Genomic DNA, 17,223 nt, shown 5'->3' with positions numbered 1-17,223 from the left:
AAGCCGTTGTTCAGAGGAGCTAGCCAACAACACAGCAACACAATCACTTCAAACTGAAGCCGTTGTTCAGAGGAGCTAGCCAACAACACAGCAACACAATCACTTAGAACTGAAGCTGTTGTTGAGGAGCTAGCCAACAACACAGCAACACAATCACTTCAAACTGAAGCCGTTGTTCAGAGGAGCTAGCCAACAACACAGCAACACAATCACTTAGAACTGAAGCCGTTGTTGAGGAGCTAGCCAACAACACAGCAACACAATCACTTAAACTGAAGCTGTTGTTGAGGAGCTAGCCAACAACACAGCAACACAACCACTTAGAACTGAAGCTGTTGTTGAGGAGCTAGCCAACAACATAGCAACACAATCACTTAGAACTGAAGCTGTTGTTGAGGAGCTAGCCAACAACACAGCAACACAATCACTTAGAACTGAAGCTGTTGTTGAGGAGCTAGCCAACTACATAGCAACACAATCACTTAGAACTGAAGCTGTTGTTGAGGAGCTAGCCAACAACACAGCAACACAATCACTTAGAACTGAAGCTGTTGTTGAGGAGCTAGCCAACAACACAGCAACACAATCACTTAGAACTGAAGCCGTTGTTCAGAGGAGCTAGCCAACAACACAGCAACACAATCACTTCAAACTGAAGCCTTTGTTCAGAGGAGCTAGCCAACAACACAGCAACACAATCACTTAGAACTGAAGCCGTTGTTCAGAGGAGCTAGCCAACAACACAGCAACACAATCACTTCAAACTGAAGCCGTTGTTCAGAGGAGCTAGCCAACAACACAGCCAACAACACAGCTAACACAATCACTTAGAACTGAAGCTGGAAAGACTGCAAACTAGCTGCACTTCATTTCGTTTGACCTTTTTTCAATTGACTTTTATTTATATCCATAAAAATGATGCCAGCTGATTTATGACTTCGACTGGCTGAGAAACGGTGCCTGCCTGTCTGTCTTGTCCCGACTCCTTCATTACTATGGAACAGCTGGAGGTTGAATTTGAATATTGAAACAATGTTGCAAATGTTGGAGAGACAGACAGCAAGGTTTTACACAAGAGAAAAGAGAGGGTGTCGAAGGGGAAGTATTATGGGTCAGTGTACAGTAGGCTACAGTGTACCACAGTTCTAGATTAGCATCTATAAGTGCCACACATGGGTTTACATGTGTCTGTGGGGTCACCAGTCGTCTGCCATGCCTAGGGTGGTCCCTAGCACCCCCTCTCTCCAGGATCCTGCTGGCTCTGTCTGGCAGCTTGCCATGGCACAACACACACACGAGTCACCACATCACACTGCATTATTACGTCCCAAGTTCAACTGTGGGCCTAGTAAGATGAATAGCTGTGCTTTTCAATCAGCTCGCCACATTGATCCTATAACAAGATGGATGGATAATAACTAGAAGATGAGTGAAGGGAGATCATGTGTGGACAGCACTCTGTACTGTAACATATACAGGCCTATCCTGTATGTGGACAGTTAAATATAGTTTTCTGAAAAGGGGAGATGTTCAAATATATATCTATAAACCTGTCTTGCTGTGCGTCCCAAATGAAACCCTATTCCCTATATAGTATAGAGCTCTATTGGCCCTGGTCAAAAGTAGTGCACTACATAGGGAATAGGAACATAGACATGTCCCACAGTTGTTCTCTGATGACGAGGTGTTGAAGGGCGGCTCTGGAACTGACGAGGTCATCAGGGTCATACTCCAGCATGAGGTTCAGCAGAGACAGAGTGATCTCAGAACACTGGGTACAGCTGGGACACACCACTACCTTTCCTCCGCTGGAAGTTAAAGGGCATCGAATGAGACCTGGCTGAAGGGGAAATAGACCCTTTTTCCAGAAACTGACAGAATATGTCTGAAAGTTAGGCTATGCACAAGCAGTGACTTCTATCAATAACAAAGTAGCAGTCATGATAAGAGGTCTCTGCTCACAGCTTGAATTTGCGGAGGACAGCTACTTTGGGCGTTCCAGGGGCATCATGTATCTTTGAGCCCTGGTCCAGCTCGTTTGACCCAGGAAAGAGAGGCCAGAGGCTGCAAGAGACAGGAAGAGGTGGAGGGTTTCGCATCATCAAACTGAGAGGGTGGAGGCGGGGTTACACAAGTGATGTCCCAATGGTCTCTCCTTTCTCCCAAAGTGCACTTGTTCACTTCCCTTCTCCGATTTGAAAAAAATATGGTGGTGGAAACTCCCACAAGTCCATGCCTCCACCAATTCAATGATTTTAGATTTGTGGGAAGTAGTGAACGAGTGCACTCTTCAGGAGAAAGGAGATATTATTGGGATGCACACACTTACAGTAAACAAGTAGGGAGGTTTGGGACAAGAAGAGGATCCTACTTCCCTTTAACTAGTTACATGGCACCACCTAGTGGTGAAACTCACTGGTACGTCTGTCAGAGTAAATCGTGGTTGGTTTGGTTCCTTATGATCTTGTACAAGACACAGCCCTTGAGGCTACAACTCTCAAAGACACACCTGTACTACAGTGAGATACTGTTACCTGATTAATTAATACTCTCCTATACTCTTCTCTACCTCTACTCTCCTCTTATCTCTATTCTCCTCTCCAATCTCTACTCTCCAATCTCTACTCTCCTCTCCTATCTCTACTCTCCTCTCCTATCTCTACTCTCCTCTCCTATCTCTACTCTCCTCTCCTATCTCTACTCTCCTATCTCTACTCTCCTCTCCTATCTCTACTCTCCTCTCCTATCTCTACTCTCTCTACTCTCCTCTCCTATCTCTACTCTCCTATCTCTACTCTCCTATCTCTACTCTCCTATCTCTACTCTCCTCTCCTATCTCTACTCTACTCTCCTATCTCTACTCTACTCTCCTATCTCTACTCTCCTCTCCTATCTCTACTCTCCTCTCCTATCTCTACTCTCTCTACTCTCCTATCTCTACTCTCTCTACTCTCCTATCTCTACTCTCCTATCTCTACTCTCCTATCTCTACTCTCCTATCTCTACTCTCCTATCTCTACTCTCCTATCTCTACTCTCCTATCTCTACTCTCCTATCTCTACTCTACTCTCCTATCTCTACTCTACTCTCCTATCTCTACTCTACTCTCCTATCTCTACTCTACTCTACTCTACTCTACTATCTCTACTCTCCTATCTCTACTCTCCTATCTCTACTCTCCTATCTCTACTCTACTATCTCTACTCTACTCTCCTATCTCTACTCTACTCTCCTATCTCTACTCTCCTATCTCTACTCTACTCTCCTATCTCTACTCTACTCTCCTATCTCTACTCTACTCTCCTATCTCTACTCTACTCTCCTATCTCTACTCTACTCTCCTATCTCTACTCTACTATCTCTACTCTACTATACTCTCCTATCTCTACTCTACTCTCCTATCTCTACTCTACTCTCCTCTCTCCTCTACTCTACTCTCCCCTCCTCTCTCCTCCTCTCTCCTCTACTCTACTCACTACTCTCTCTCCACTATCCTCTCCACTACTCCACCCTCCTCTCTCCTCTCATCTATCCTCTCTCTTCTACTCTCCTCTGCTCTCTTCTCTCCTCTCCTCTACTCTCATTTCACCTCACCCCTCTACTCTCCTCTCCCTTCTTCTTTCCTATCTTCTCTCCACAACTCTCATCTATCCTCTCTCCTCTCTTCCACTCTCCTCTCCCCTCTCCCCTCTCCTCCACTCTTCTCTCCTCTTCCATCCTGTCTCCTCTCTCATCTACTCTCAACTCATCTCTCTCCACTCTCATCTATCCTCCTCTCCTCTCTACTCTCCTTGTTATGCACACCTCTGAGAAGAGGGAACACAACACCCTGCTGCAACTCAACTCCCCGCAAAGTGAAATAGGTATGGGACTGTAGGTGTGAGAAAGGACGACAAAGGGCAGAATTCTAACCTGCCTACCCACTTAACTTACCTAGTTTAGCATCACCTGGTGCACTAACCAAAATACAGGGGCTGGTCCGCCCAGGTTTTACCTAGTGTGCCTAAACAGTGAATATACTACGGGTATATGTATGCCCGCGGGCCTCTTGCCTAAGCACCCCCTAGGTGCCTTCCCCTTCCCCCCTGGGAACAAATGAAACAGAATAACAAACAATATCTCAAACAAACTAAGAAACAAAGGACATCAAATAAGCTCTAGGTGAGCAACAATCTCACACAGAACATATCAACTGCTCCCAGCAACAACTAACACAGCACATACCAACAACCAACATGCTATAACCCTCAGCCATCAACCTCCTATCTCAGCAATGATCTATATCACATTCCATCTCTCCAGCAATGATCTATATCACATTCCATCTCTCCAGCAATGATCTATATCACATTCCATCTCTCCAGCAATGATCTATATCACATTCCATCTCTCCAGCAATGATCTATATCACATTCCATCTCTCCAGCAATGATCTATATCACATTCCATCTCTCCAGCAATGATCTCAGCCTGCAATGATCTCTCTCTCTGAACAATAGAGCACTGTTTTTTATAGCTTCAGAAGGCATTGGTAATTGGAGACAGCTGCGTCTTGACGAGGGGGCGGGGCTCTCCAATCATCAATTGGGGCCGACCAATCAGCTGCTTGGGGAGAACTTCAGGAAGCCATCTCCTGAAACACACACACTCAAATACAAACTACAACAGAAACTGGGGAACGTAACACGCCCACCACAAAAATTGCAAACATACAGTTTGTAATAACAAAACCCAACGCTTCCCCAGTTAGTAAACCCGTGATAGAGTGTCGGCAACCACATTCGCCGAGCCCTTCACATAAGCTATCTGTACATTATATCCTTGGACAATAAGAGCCCACCGCATAAGGCGGCGGTTCTGATTGTACATTTGAGAATTTGTTACCTGACCTGGTTTTCGTCAATGGACCTACACAATCAATTATCACTTTTTCAAACGGTTCCCCCACCACAGGAATCGGGCAAAGCGGTGCTCGAGGAACTGTTTGATTCGCTTTCCCAGTAAGTTGACATATGTGACATGTTTTACAAAATTGGACCACGTCAGACTTCAAACCTGGCCAGAAAAAACATCGAAGGACTCGGTTATAAGTCTTGGTGATCCCCAAATGTCCAGACCACGACTGGTCTTGAGCGAGGGACAGTACCTGCTGTCGGAACGGTGTAGGAACAACCACTGGACACACTTCACTCCAGTCATTAACGGTGTCATGAGCTGCCCCTTTACGCATCAAAACTCCTGCTTCCATAAAGTAGGCTGTCTCCTTAGTTTTAGCTTCCTCAGTGGAAATTACCGAAGCAAAACACTTGCGAAGACTGGTGTCTCCTTTTTGACATTCAATCACCTTCTCAGGGGTGACAGACAAGAGAATGTCATGTAATTGGGGCGCGATTTCGCAGTCCCCTGCCTTAGTTTTTACAGGTGTAAAAACTGTCGGCCTTGCAGAAGGAATACTCGGTGCATTGTCTTCTACTTCAACATTCTCAAAAATGGAACTAGCCAAATCCACCACATCTCCAAGCTTGCGTGATTGTGCCCTCGTTAACACACAAGCAGGAAAAACATGGGGAAATGCTTGAACCAATTTCTCATCTGTAGTTCTGATTTCTGGGTTGTCTACTACCTCTAACACAGGAGTGACGTTACCACCAGCAATATCATTCCCTAGTAGCAATGTGACTCCTTTTACTGGCAGTGTAGACACTACACCAACACGGAAACGTCCTGATACCAAGCCTGACACTAAGTGGACCCAGTGTAATGGTACAGGTATGGTTTTTGTCTCTATCCCCTGTAATATAACATGTGAGCCACAATACGTTTCAGGAGACCAGGGTAAAGCATCAGTAACAACTACTGACTGCGCCGCCCCGATGTCTCGTAAGATTTGAATGGGCTTTTGATCAGCTTGTTCTCCAGTTAAGGAAACACAACCGGTAGACATAAACGGAGCATAAACAGGATCCGGTTTCTCAAATGCTGAATCAATACCTCGAGCCAACGGACGAGCCAAAGACTTGACTAAACCCAAACTTTTTATTTTTGGGGACAGTGACTGGGACTGTTTCGGTTTGACTGGGGAACATAACACTCCCTCCTCTCCACTACTCTACTCTCCTCTCTCTTCTCTCCACTCTCCTCTACTCTACTCTCGTCTACTCTCCTCTCTCCTCCCCTCCTCCTCCTTTCCTTTCCTCTACTCTCCTCTCTCCTCTCTCCTCTCTCTCCGCTTTCCTCTCCCCTCTACTCTCCTCAACTTTCCTCATCTCTTTCTTCCTCTCTCCTATCCTCTACTCTCCTCTCCTCTCTATTCTCCTCTCCCTCCTCCACTTCAATCCTCTCTGCTTTCCTCTACTCTCCTCTCTCCTCTCTCCTCTGCTCTCCTCTCTCCTTCACTCTCTTCTCTCCTCTACTCTCCTCCACTCTTGTCTCTCCTCTCTCCTCTACTCTCCATTCGCCTCACCCCTATACTCTCATCAACTCTCCTCTCTCCTCTACTCTCCCCTCCCCTCAATTCTCCTCTTCTTTCCTCTCTACCTCTATCCTCTCCTCCTCTTTCTTCAACTCTCCTCTCCTCTCTATTCTCCTCTCCTCTACTCTCCTCCTCTCTCCTCTCCTCTCCTCCACTCTCCTCTCTACTCTCCTCTCTACTCTCCTCTAGTCTACTATCCTCTCTCCACCACTCTCTTCTATCTTCTGTCCTCTACTCTCTGCTCCTCTCCACTCTACTCTCTACTCTATTCTCCTCTCTCCACCACTCTCCTCTTTCCTCTCTCCTCTACTCTCTGCTCCTCTCCACTCTACTCTACTCTACTCTGTACTCTCTACTCTACTCTCCCCTCTCCGCTCTCCTCTACTCTCCTTTCTGCTCTACTCTTCTCTTCTCTCCTCTCGCCTCCTCTCTCCTACTCTCACTTATACTCTGTTCTACTCTCCTTTCTTCTCTTCTCTACTCTCTGCTCCTCTACTCTCCTCTCTCCTCTACAATCCTCTACCCTCTACTCTCCTTTCTGCTCTCCTCTCCTCTCGCCTCCTCTCTCCTACTCTCACTTATACTCTGTTCTACTCTCCTTTCTTCTCTACTCTCTCCTCCTCTACTCTCCTCCTTTACCCTCCTCTCTCCTCTACTCCCCTCTCTCCCCATCTCTCCTCTCTCCTCTTCTACTCTCATATCTCCACTCTCCTCTACTCTACTATCTCCTCTACTCTACTCTCTCCTCTACTCTACTCTCTACTCTCCTCGACTCTCCTCAACTTTCCTCTCTCCTTATCTCTCTCTTCCTCTCTCCTATCCTATCCTCTACTCTCCTCTACTCTCCCCTCTACTCTCCTCTCTCCTCTCCTCTCTCCTCTACTCTTGTCTCTCCTCTACTCTCCTCTCTCCTTCGCTCTCTTCTCTCCATTCTCCTCTCTCCTCTCCTCTCCTCTCCCCTCTACTCTCCTCTCTCCTCTCTCCTTCGCTCTCTTCTCTCCATTCTCCTCTCTCCTCTACTCTTGTCTCTCCTCTACTCTCCTCTTTCATCTCTCCTCCTCTCTACTCTCCATTCGCCTCACCCCTATACTCTCATCTACTCTCCCCTCCCCTCAATTTTCCTCTATTCTCCTCTATTCTCCTCTTCTTTCCTCTCTCCTATCCTCCTCTTCTTTCCTCTCTCCTATCCTCCTCTTTCTTCTTCTCTCCTCTCCTCTGCTTTCCTCTACTCTCCTCTGCTCTCCTCTCTCCTTCGCTCTCCTCTCTCCTTCGCTCTCCTCTCTCCTTCGCTCTCCTCTCTCTCTTCAACTCTCCTCTCCTCTCTCTCTTCAACTCTCCTCTCCTCTGCTCTCCTCTGCTCTCCTCTGCTCTCCTCTACTCTCCTCTCTCCTCTACTCTCCTCTTTCTACTCTCCTCTACTCTCCTCTCTCCTCTACTCTCCATTTGCCTCACCCATATACTCTCCTCTGTTCTCCTCTCTCCTTTACTCTATCCTCTCCTCTTCTCTCCGCTTCTCTCCTCTGCTCTCCTCTCTCCTCTGCTCTCCTCTCTCCTCTGCTCTCCTCTCTGCTCTCCTCTCTCCTCTGCTCTCCTCTGCTCTCCTCTGCTCTCCTCTGCTCTCCTCTGCTCTCCTCTGCTCTCCTCTGCTCTCCTCTGCTCTCCTCTGCTCTCCTCTGCTCTCCTCTCTCCTCTGCTCTCCTCTCTCATCTGCTCTCCTCTCTCCTCTACTCTCCTCTCCTCTCTCTACTCTCCTCTCTCCTCTCCTCTCTCCTCTACTCTCCTCTCCTCTCCTCTCTCCTTTCCTCTCTCCTCTACTCTCCTCTCTCCTCTGCTCTCCTCTACTCTACTCTCCTCTCCTCTCCTCTCTCCTCTACTCTCCTCTCTCCTCTACTCTCCTCTCCTCTCCTCTCTCCTTTCCTCTCTCCTCTGCTCTCCTCTCTCTCTGCTCTCCTCTCTCTCCTCTGCTCTCCTCTCTCTCCTCTGCTCTCCTCTTTCCTCTATTCTCCTCTCTCCTCTACTCTCCTCTCTCCTCTCTCTCTGCTCTCCTCTCTCTCCTCTGCTCTCCTCTCTCTCCTCTGCTCTCCTCTTTCCTCTATTCTCCTCTCTCCTCTACTCTCCTCTCCTCTCTCCTCTACTCTCCTCTCTCCTCTCCTCTCCTCCACTCTACACCACTCTCTTATATCTCCTGTCCTCTACTCTCCTCTACTCTATTCTCCTCTCTCCTCTCCTCTCCTCTCTCCTCTCCTCTACTCTACTCTGTACTCTCTACTCTACTCTACCCTCTCCGCTCTCCTCTACTCTCCTTTCTGCTCTACTCTTCTCTCCTCTCCTCTCGCCTCTGCTCTCCTCTCCTCTGTTCTCCTCTCTCCTTTACTCTCCTCTCTCCTCTCTCCTCTCTCCTCTACTCTCCTCTCTCCTCTCTCCTCTACTCTCCTCTCTCCTCTACTCTCCTCTCTCCTCTAATCTCCTCTCTCCTCTAATCTCCTCTCTCCTTTCTCCTCTCCTTTCTCGTCTCCTCTCCTCTGTCTCCTCCTCTCTCCTCTCCTCTCCTCCACTCTACACCACTCTCTTCTATCTTCTGTCCTCTACTCTATTCTCCTCTCTCCACCACTCTCCTCTTTCCTCTCTCCTCTACTCTACTCTCCCCTCTCCTCTCTGCTCTCCTTTCTCCTCTGCTCTCCTCTCTCCTCTGCTCTCCTCTCTCCTCTGCTCTCCTCTCTCCTCTACTATCCTCTACTCTCTACTCTCCTCTACTCTCTACTCTCCTCTACTCTCCTCTCTACTCTCCTCTCTCCTCTAATCTCTCCTCTCTCGTCTACTCTCTCCTCTACTCTCCTCTCTCCTTTGCTCTCCTCTGCTCTCCTCTGCTCTCCTCTACTCTCCTCTACTCTCCTCTACTCTCCTCTCTCCTCTCTCCTCTACTGTCCTCTATCCTCTACTCTCCTCTATTCTCCTCTCTCCTCTACTCTCTCTACTCTCCTCTACTCTCCTCTCCCCTCTCCTCTCTCCTCTGCTCTCCTCTCCCCTCTCCTCTCTCCTCTGCTCTCCTCTCTCCTCTGCTCTCCTCTCTCCTCTACTCTCCTCTCTCCTCTACTCTCCTCTCTCCTCTACTCTCCTCTCTCCTCTACTCTCCTCTCTCCTCTACTCTCCTCTCTCCTCTACTCTCCTCTCTCCTCTACTCTCCTCTCTCCTCTACTCTCCTCTCTCCTCTACTCTCTACTCTCCTCTACTCTCTACTCTCCTCTACTCTCCTCTCTCCTCTACTCTCCTCTACTCTCTACTCTCCTCTCTCCTCTGCTCTCCTCTCTCCTCTACTCTCCTCTCTCCTCTACTCTCCTCTATCCTCTACTCTCCTCTATCCTCTACTCTCCTCTATCCTCTACTCTCCTCTATTCTCCTCTCTCCTCTACTCTCTCTACTCTCCTCTACTCTCCTCTACAATCTCTACTCTCCTCTACTCTCCTCTCTCCTCTACTCTCCTCTCCTCTACTCTCCCCTACTCTCTACTCTCCTCTACTCTCCTCTACTCTACTCTCCTCTACTCTCCTCTACTCTCCTCTACTCTCCTCTACTCTCCTCTACTCTCCTCTCCTTTCCTCTCTCCTCTCCTCTCTCCTCTCCTCTCCTCTCTCCTCTCCTCTCTCCTCCCCTCTCCTCTACTCTCCTCTCCTCTACTCTCCTCTCCTCTACTCTCCTCTCCTCTCCTCTCTCCTCTACTCTCCTCTCTCCTCTGCTCTCCTCTCTCCTCTACTCTCTCCTCTACTCTCCTCTACTCTCCTCTCTCTACTCTCCTCTACTCTCCTCTCTCCTCTACTCTCCTCTACTCTCCATTCGCCTCACCCCTATACTCTCATCAACTCTCCTCTCTCCTCTACTCTTGTCTCTCCTCTACTCTCCTCTCTCCTTCGCTCTCTTCTCTCCATTCTCCTCTCTCCTCTCCTCTCTCCTCTACTCTCCCCTCTACTCTCCTCTCTCCTCTCTCCTTCGCTCTCTTCTCTCCATTCTCCTCTCTCCTCTACTCTTGTCTCTCCTCTACTCTCCTCTTTCATCTCTCCTCCTCTCTACTCTCCATTCGCCTCACCCCTATACTCTCATCTACTCTCCTCTCTCCTCTACTCTCCCCTCCCCTCAATTTTCCTCTATTCTCCTCTATTCTCCTCTTCTTTCCTCTCTCCTATCCTCCTCTTCTTTCCTCTCTCCTATCCTCCTCTTTCTTCTTCTCTCCTCTCCTCTGCTTTCCTCTACTCTCCTCTGCTCTCCTCTCTCCTTCGCTCTCCTCTCTCCTTCGCTCTCCTCTCTCCTCTACTCTCTCCTCTCCTCTCTCTCTTCAACTCTCCTCTCCTCTCTCTCTTCAACTCTCCTCTCCTCTCTCTCTTCAACTCTCCTCTCCTCTCTCTCTTCAACTCTCCTCTCCTCTCTCTCTTCAACTCTCCTCTCCTCTGCTCTCCTCTGCTCTCCTCTGCTCTCCTCTACTCTCCTCTGCTCTCCTCTACTCTCCTCTACTCTCCTCTCTCCTCTACTCTCCTCTTTCTACTCTCCTCTACTCTCCTCTCTCCTCTACTCTCCATTTGCCTCACCCATATACTCTCCTCTGTTCTCCTCTCTCCTTTACTCTATCCTCTCCTCTTCTCTCCGCTTCTCTCCTCTGCTCTCCTCTCTCCTCTGCTCTCCTCTCTCCTCTGCTCTCCTCTCTCCTCTGCTCTCCTCTCTGCTCTCCTCTCTCCTCTGCTCTCCTCTCTCCTCTGCTCTCCTCTGCTCTCCTCTCTCCTCTGCTCTCCTCTCTCCTCTGCTCTCCTCTCTCCTTTGCTCTCCTCTACTCTCCTCTCCTCTCTCTACTCTCCTCTCTCCTCTCCTCTCTCCTCTACTCTCCTTTCCTCTCTCCTTTCCTCTCTCCTCTACTCTCCTCTCTCCTCTGCTCTCCTCTCTCCTCTGCTCTCCTCTCTCCTCTGCTCTCCTCTCTCCTCTGCTCTCCTCTCTCCTCCTCTCTCCTCTGCTCTCCTCTCTCCTCTCTCTCTGCTCTCCTCTCTCTCCTCTGCTCTCCTCTCTCTCCTCTGCTCTCCTCTCTCCTCTATTCTCCTCTCTCCTCTACTCTCCTCTCCTCTCTCCTCTACTCTCCTCTCTCCTCTCCTCTCCTCCACTCTACACCACTCTCTTATATCTCCTGTCCTCTACTCTCCTCTACTCTATTCTCCTCTCTCCTCTCCTCTCCTCTCTCCTCTCCTCTACTCTACTCTACTCTGTACTCTCTACTCTACTCTCCCCTCTCCGCTCTCCTCTACTCTCCTTTCTGCTCTACTCTTCTCTCCTCTCCTCTCGCCTCTGCTCTCCTCTCCTCTGTTCTCCTCTCTCCTTTACTCTCCTCTCTCCTCTCTCCTCTCTCCTCTACTCTCCTCTCTCCTCTACTCTCCTCTCTCCTCTACTCTCCTCTCTCCTCTAATCTCCTCTCTCCTCTAATCTCCTCTCTCCTTTCTCCTCTCCTTTCTCGTCTCCTCTCCTCTGTCTCCTCCTCTCTCCTCTCCTCTCCTCCACTCTACACCACTCTCTTCTATCTTCTGTCCTCTACTCTATTCTCCTCTCTCCACCACTCTCCTCTTTCCTCTCTCCTCTACTCTACTCTCCCCTCTCCTCTCTGCTCTCCTTTCTCCTCTGCTCTCCTCTCTCCTCTGCTCTCCTCTCTCCTCTGCTCTCCTCTCTCCTCTACTATACTCTACTCTCTACTCTCCTCTACTCTCTACTCTCCTCTACTCTCCTCTACTCTCCTCTCTCCTCTAATCTCTCCTCTCTCGTCTACTCTCTCCTCTACTCTCCTCTCTCCTTTGCTCTCCTCTGCTCTCCTCTGCTCTCCTCTACTCTCCTCTACTCTCCTCTACTCTCCTCTCTCCTCTCTCCTCTACTCTCCTCTATCCTCTACTGTCCTCTATTCTCCTCTCTCCTCTACTCTCTCTACTCTCCTCTACTCTCCTCTCCCCTCTCCTCTCTCCTCTGCTCTCCTCTCTCCTCTGCTCTCCTCTCTCCTCTGCTCTCCTCTCTCCTCTGCTCTCCTCTCTCCTCTGCTCTCCTCTCTCCTCTACTCTCCTCTCTCCTCTACTCTCCTCTCTCCTCTACTCTCCTCTCTCCTCTACTCTCCTCTCTCCTCTACTCTCTACTCTCCTCTACTCTCTACTCTCCTCTACTCTCTACTCTCCTCTACTCTCCTCTCTCCTCTACTCTCTACTCTCCTCTCTCCTCTGCTCTCCTCTCTCCTCTACTCTCCTCTATCCTCTACTCTCCTCTATTCTCCTCTCTCCTCTACTCTCTCTACTCTCCTCTACTCTCCTCTACTCTCCTCTACTCTCCTCTACTCTCCTCTCTCCTCTACTCTCCTCTATCCTCTACTCTCCTCTACTCTCCTCTATTCTCCTCTACTCTCCTCTACTCTCCTCTACAATCTCTACTCTCCTCTACTCTCCTCTCTCCTCTACTCTCCTCTACTCTCCTCTCCCCTACTCTCTACTCTCCTCTACTCTCCTCTACTCTCCTCTACTCTACTCTCCTCTACTCTCCTCTACTCTCCTCTCTCCTCTACTCTCCTCTCTCCTCTCCTCTCTCCTTTCCTCTCTCCTCTCCTCTCTCCTCTCCTTTCTCCTCCCCTCTCCTCTACTCTCCTCTCCTCTCCTCTACTCTCCTCTCCTCTCCTCTCTCCTCTACTCTCCTCTCTCCTCTTCTCTCCTCTCTCCTCTGCTCTCCTCTCTCCTCTACTCTCTCCTCTACTCTCCTCTCTCTACTCTCCTCTACTCTCCTCTCTCCTCTACTCTCCATTCGCCTCACCCCTATACTCTCATCAACTCTCCTCTCTCCTCCTCTCTCTCCCCTCCCCTCAATTCTCCTCTATTCTCCTCTTCTTTCCTCTCTACCTATATCCTCTCTCCTCTCCTCCTCTTTCTTCAACTCTACTCTCCTCTCTATTCTCCTCTCTCTCCTCCTCTCTCCTCTACTCTCCTCCACTCTACACCACTCTCTTCTATCTCCTGTCCTCTACTCTCCTCTACTCTATTCTCCTCTCTCCACCACTCTCTCCTCTCCTCTCCTCTCCTCTCCTCTCCTCTCCTCTACTCTACTCTACTCTGTACTCTCTACTCTACTCTCCCCTCTCCGCTCTCCTCTACTCTCCTTTCTGCTCTACTCTTCTCTCCTCTCCTCTCGCCTCTGCTCTCCTCTCTCCTCTCCTCTGTTCTCCTCTCTCCTTTACTCTCCTCTCTCCTCTCCTCCAATCTCCTCTCTCCTCTACTCTCCTCTCTCCTCTACTCTCCTCTCTCCTCTAATCTCCTCTCTCCTCTGCTCTCCTTTCTCCTCTCCTCTCCTCTCTCTCCTCCTCTCTCCTCTCCTCTCCTCCACTCTACACCACTCTCTTCTATCTTCTGTCCTCTACTCTATTCTCCTCTCTCCTCTTTCCTCTCTCCTCTACTCTCTACTCTCTGCTCCTTTCCACTCTACTCTACTCTTCTGTACTCTCTACTCTACTCTCCCCTCTCCTCTCTGCTCTACTCTACTCTCCCCTCTCCTCTCTGCTCTCCTCTCTCCTCTGCTCTCCTCTCTCCTCTGCTCTCCTCTCTCCTCTGCTCTCCTCTACTCTCCTCTCTCCTCTACTCTCCTCTCTCCTCTACTCTCCTCTCTCCTCTACTCTCCTCTGCTCTCCTCTGCTCTCCTCTGCTCTCCTCTGCTCTCCTCTGCTCTCCTCTCTCCTCTATCCTCTCCTCTCCTCTATTCTCCTCTCTCCTCTACTCTCTCTACTCTCCTCTCCTCTACTCTCTACTCTCCTCTACTCTCCTCTATTCTCCTCTACTCTACTCTCCTCTCCTCTCTCCTCTCCTCTCTCCTCTCCTCTCTCCTCTCCTCTCCTCTCTCCTCTCCTCTCTCCTCTACTCTCTCCTCTACTCTCTCCTCTACTCTCCTCTCCTCTCTCCTCTACTCTCCTCTCTTCTCCTCTCCTCTCCTCTCTCCTCTCTCCTCTTCTCTCCTCTACTCTCCTCTCTCCTCTACTCTCCTCTACTCTCCTCTACTCTCCTCTCTCCTCTACTCTCCTCTCTCCTCTACTCTCCTCTACTCTCCTCTCTCCTCTACTCTCCTCTCTACTCTACTCTCCTCTCTACTCTCCTCTCTCCTCTGCTCTCCTCTCTCCTCTGCTCTCCTCTCTCCTCTACTCTCCTCTACTCTCCTCTCTCCACTCTCCTCTCTCCTCTACTCTCCATTCGACTCACCCCTATACTCTCATCAACTCTCCTCTCTCCTCCTCTCTCTCCCCTCTCCTCAATTCTCCTCTATTCTCCTCTTCTTTCCTCTCTACCTCTATCCTCTCTCCTCTCCTCCTCTTTCATCAACTCTCCTCTCCTCTCTCTCCTCCTCTCCTCTCCTCCTCTCTCCACCACTCTCCTCTTTCCTCTCTCCTCTACTCTCCTCTCTCCTCTACTCTCTGCTCCTCTCCACTCTACTCTATTCTACTCTGTACTCTCTACTCTACTCTCCCCTCTCCTCTCTCCTCTGCTCTCCTCTCTCCTCTGCTCTCCTCTCTCCTCTGCTCTCCTCTCTCCTCTGCTCTCCTCTCTCCTCTGCTCTCCTCTCTCCTCTGCTCTCCTCCAATGTCCTCTCTCCTCTGCTCTCCTTTCTCCTCTCCTCTCCTCTCTCCTCTCTACTCTACTCTCTCCTCTCTCCTCTATCCTCTACTCTCCTCTATTCTCCTCTCTCCTCTACTCTCTCTACTCTCCTCTACTCTCCTCTACTCTCTCTACTCTCTCTACTCTCCTCTACTCTCCTCTCTCCTCTACTCTCCTCTCCCCTACTCTCTACTCTCTTCTACTCTCCTCTACTCTCCTCTACTCTCCTCTACTCTCCTCTCTCCTTTACTCTCCTCTCTCCTCTCCTCTCTCCTCTGCTCTCCTCCAATGTCCTCTCTCCTCTGCTCTCCTTTCTCCTCTCCTCTCCTCTCTCTCCTCCTCTCTCCTCTCCTCCACTCTACACCACTCTCTTCTATCTTCTGTCCTCTACTCTCCTCTACTCTATTCTCCTCTCTCCACCACTCTCCTCTTTCCTCTCTCCTCTACTCTCCCCTCTCTCCTCTGCTCTCCTCTCTCCTCTGCTCTCCTCTCTCCTCTGCTCTCCTCTCTCCTCTGCTCTCATCTACTCTCCTCTGCTCTCCTCTACTCTCCTCTCTCCTCTACTCTCCTCTCTCCTCTACTCTCCTCTCTCCTCTACTCTCCTCTCCTCTGCTCTCCTCTGCTCTCCTCTGCTCTCCTCTCTCCTCTACTCTCCTCTCCTCTATTCTCCTCTCTCCTCTACTCTCTCTACTCTCCTCTCCTCTCCTCTACTCTCTACTCTCCTCTACTCTCCTCTACTCTCCTCTACTCTACTCTCTACTCTCCTCTACTCTACTCTCTACTCTCCTCTCCTCTCTCCTCTACTCTCTCCTATACTCTCTCCTCTACTCTCCTCTACTCTCCTCTCCTCTACTCTCCTCTCTCCTCTACTCTCCTCTCTTCTCCTCTCCTCTCTCCTCTTCTCTCCTCTACTCTCCTCTCTCCTCTACTCTCCTCTCTCCTCTCCTCTCTCCTCTACTCTCCTCTCTCCTCTACTCTCCTCTCTCCTCTGCTCTCCTCTCTCCTCTGCTCTCCTCTCTCCTCTGCTCTCCTCTCTCCTCTACTCTCCTCTACTCTCCTCTCTCCACTCTCCTCTCTCCTCTACTCTCCATTCGCCTCACCCCTATACTCTCATCAACTCTCCTCTCTCCTCCTCTCTCTCCCATCCCCTCAATTCTCCTCTATTCTCCTCTTCTTTCCTCTCTACCTCTATCCTCTCTCCTCTCCTCCTCTTTCTTCAACTCTCCTCTCCTCTCTCTCCTCCTCTCCTCTCCTCCACTCTACACCACTCTCTTCTATCTTCTGTCCTCTACTCTCTTCTACTCTATTCTCCTCTCTCCACCACTCTCCTCTTTCCTCTCTCCTCTACTCTCCTCTCTCCTCTACTCACTGCTCCTCTCCACTCTACTCTACTATGTACTCTCTACTCTACTCTCCCCTCTCCTCTCTCCTCTGCTCTCCTCTGCTCTCCTCTCTCCTCTGCTCTCCTCTCTCCTCTCTCCTCTACTCTCCTCTCTCCTCTCTCCTCTACTCTCCTCTCTCCTCTACTCTCCTCTCTCCTCTATTCTCCTCTCTCCTCTATTCTCCTCTCTCCTCTACTCTCCTCTCTCCTCTACTCTCTACTCTCCTCTACTCTCTACTCTCCTCTACTCTCCTCTACTCTCTCTACTCTCCTCTCTCCTCTACTCTCATCTGCTCTCCTCTACTCTCCTCTACTCTCCTCTACTCTCCTCTACTCTCCTCTCTCCTCTACTATCCTCTACTCTCCTCTATTCTCTACTCTCCTCTATTCTCCTCTCTCCTCTACTCTCTCTACTCTCCTCTACACTCCTCTACTCTCTCTACTCTCCTCTACTCTCCTCTCTCCTCTACTCTCTCCTCTACTCTCCTCTCCTCTACTCTCCCCTACTCTCTACTCTCCTCTACTCTCCTCTACTCTCCTCTCTCCTCTACTCTCTCCTCTCCTCTCCTCTCCTCTCCTCTCCTCTCCTCTCCTCTCTCCTCTACTCTCCTCTACTCTCCTCTCTCCTCTACTCTCCTCTCTCCTCTACTCTCCTCTCTCCTCTGCTCTCCTCTCTCCTCTACTCTCTCCTCTACTCTCCTCTCTCTACTCTCCTCTACTCTCCTCTACTCTCCTCTCTC

At 49.8% G+C, this 17,223-nt stretch overlaps 1 protein-coding gene across 1 annotated transcript in view; it reads right to left on the bottom strand.

Annotated features, from left to right (window-relative positions):
- Window positions 1–17,223, bottom strand: part of LOC129825382 (heat shock protein HSP 90-alpha 1) — a 127,319-nt gene that overhangs the window by 19,350 nt on the left and 90,746 nt on the right. The window lies entirely within an intron of this gene.

Source organism: Salvelinus fontinalis, chromosome 27 (assembly GCF_029448725.1).
Source record: "Salvelinus fontinalis isolate EN_2023a chromosome 27, ASM2944872v1, whole genome shotgun sequence".
In the NCBI taxonomy this organism is placed as follows: domain Eukaryota; kingdom Metazoa; phylum Chordata; class Actinopteri; order Salmoniformes; family Salmonidae; genus Salvelinus; species Salvelinus fontinalis.
The sequence above is the reverse complement of the archived record's forward strand: the minus strand, read 5'-3'. Positions and strand labels throughout refer to the sequence as shown.